Source organism: Physella acuta, unplaced genomic scaffold (genome assembly GCF_028476545.2).
Source record: "Physella acuta isolate Inbredline_101_S28 unplaced genomic scaffold, ASM2847654v3 ptg002341l, whole genome shotgun sequence".
Classification (NCBI taxonomy): Eukaryota; Metazoa; Mollusca; class Gastropoda; family Physidae; genus Physella; species Physella acuta.
The window spans coordinates 25001-27500 of record NW_026733835.1 but is presented as its reverse complement, the minus strand read 5'-3'; the positions used below and the strand labels follow the sequence as shown (position 1 = coordinate 27500).

Sequence of the window (2500 nt, the reverse complement as noted above, 5' to 3'; positions counted from 1 at the left end):
GGTAGCCGTTTCTCATGCTCCCTCTCCGGAATCGAACCCTGATTCCCCGTTACCCGTTACAAACATGGTAGGCATATCACGTACCATCGACATTTGATAGGGCAGACATTTGAAAGATGCGTCGCCGGCGCGAGGCCATGCGATCAGCACAAAGTTATCCAGAGTCACCAAATGGGACGACGCAACCCCTTGCGAGGCGCGCGCCGATTGGTTTTGAACTAATAAAAGCGCTCTTCCCGATAAAGGTCGGAGCTTCGATTGCATGTATTAGCTCTAGAATTGCCACAGTTATCCAAGTAGGATCGTGTCATCTAAGGAACCTCGACTGATTTAATGAGCCATTCGCGGTTTCACCATGGGACAGTGTGAACTTAGACATGCATGGCTTAATCTTTGAGACAAGCATATGACTACTGGCAGGATCAACCAGATAGCTATCGTTTGCGAGACGTTTTTCCACAACACATCGCGGGACGGGAGACAACGCTCTAGCGAGAGAACGGATCCCGGCATTCCCGGATTTTTTCACATCGGACCGCTCACATTTCCCCCTTCACCGTAAACACGGCGTCGCCGGGAAATCTCTCGATTTGCATCGAGCCGACTGCGTTTTGCAGACCCGTCGCCCGTTCCGAGGGCTGGGCCAGTGCGAGACTTTTATCGAGCCACCAATACTGCTTGGTTGCGTTAGCACTGCGCGTCGCCGCTGGCTTCACGCTACGGACACGTACTTTTACCTTCACTGGCGCGACCTGCGCGCCGAGCCCGCATTTTACCGGGAAGCTAGTCGGGAGACTGAGCCACGCACGGTCAGATCGGGCACATGTCGCTGGCTGCGAGGGAGCGCGGATCCTAGCGTCACATAGAGGCTTCACCGACACTCACCTCCACAATAGTAGATACAGACCGTTTTAACCGCCGTATTTCTGCCCATACCTCTAGTGTTAAACCGAAAAATCGGGTACATAGTCTCGGGGAGGACCGGGGTGCCGCCCCATGAGGGGAGCCCGCACGGAGGGCGCCGGGGGTGCCGCGACCCGGGGGGCGGCGCGGGGGTGTCGGGGCGCATCTACGGGGCTCACTCGCGCGGGCGCCACACTTCCGGGGGGCGCCCCAGGTGGGGTGCCAACTTTGGCGCCCCCGACTAAGGGGCCGCCCCCACTGCGGTTACACGCTTTACGACCACCCACCCGCGTTCCCCACCCCAGGGGGCATGCGAATCACCCGCCAGGGGCGTTCTGGGACCGAGGGCGCCGCTCCGGCACAAGGGGGAGCCAAAACGCCCCGAGTTCCCCCGCGGCCACCTCGACACCTGGGCGGGCGGCGAGGGGTGTCCTGCGATCGGGGTGGGGAGCTCTACCAGAATCACCCGCCAAACTTCACCGGGGGCGTCTCCCGGCGCCCCTGCGCTCGGGTGACGAACAGCGCCCCGGGCTATCCCGGGCGCCCTATGGCGTCCACCTTCGATCGGAAGGGTGATCTCGACTCGGGCTGAGGCGGGCCACAACAATCCGCGGTCACATCGGAGCCGTCCAGGCTAACGAGGCCCCGGCTCACGGGTAACCCATGGGGCTGGACCGGGAGTCCGCCGTTAAAGAAGAAAGAAATGTAGTGCAAACCAGAACCAGTTTTTTTTATTTATTTTATAACTCGACTAATAATCGTCACAAAATTATAAACTTGGTACCTACGGATAGCCCTGGGCCCAACCTAATACAGGATGTCCATAACTATGCGCTAATTAAATAATTAATGGGTATTAAGGTCGGTCTTAGTAAATTGCTATATAAAGTCTAAGACCAGAACCAGTATTTTAAATTTATTTTATAACTCGGCTCCTAATTGTCACAAAATTTAAAAATTGGTACCTATGGATAGCCCTCGGCCCTACCTAATACACCGTGTCCATAACAATGTGGTAATTAAATATTTACTGGGCGTTAGGGTCGGTCTTAGTAAATTGCTATATAAAGTCTATATAAAATTTTACGAATTTAAAAAAAAAATTCCTACCGTCAAAAATAGCGACGCCTAGACCACCACACCTGTTCTGACGTTAAATCCTACTTGCACACACGTGTGGGAATAGATTAGATATCATCTAGAGATAGAATTCCTAATTATTTAATTAAAATAGAGACTCTAGATTTAATAGTTGTGTCATAGTTACATTAAGTCGAATTAGCGAAGCGGAGGCGGGAACTAGATTCTAGATCTAACACTTCGATTGCGATGAAAAAAAAATAGCTTTATTTTAAGGCCGACAAGGCAAATACGGTTTAATTAATATTAAAGAAATAAGTCCGAACACCTACCTTAAGCGAATCATCTACACAACACATGACTAGAAATAATACACGTCCACACGAAGAGCGATTGAAACGGTGACTGCAACGGTGAAAACTTGTACGACGGAAACATGGCGCCTAGGTTATGCCTACATCCGGTCTGATGAAAATTTTTAATTCATTTTAAATTTTGCGCTCTATTTCGTCCGCGC

At 51.8% G+C, this 2500-nt stretch overlaps 1 non-coding gene across 1 annotated transcript in view; it reads right to left on the bottom strand.

The window, feature by feature from the left end:
- Nucleotides 1–433, bottom strand: part of LOC131933005 (small subunit ribosomal RNA) — a 1847-nt gene extending 1414 nt beyond the window's left edge. Inside the window, exon 1 of the ribosomal RNA XR_009384794.1 lies at nt 1–433. This exon is cut by the window's left edge and continues 1414 nt beyond it. This is a non-coding gene — a ribosomal RNA (small subunit ribosomal RNA).
- Nucleotides 434–2500: the final 2067 nt, after the last annotated feature.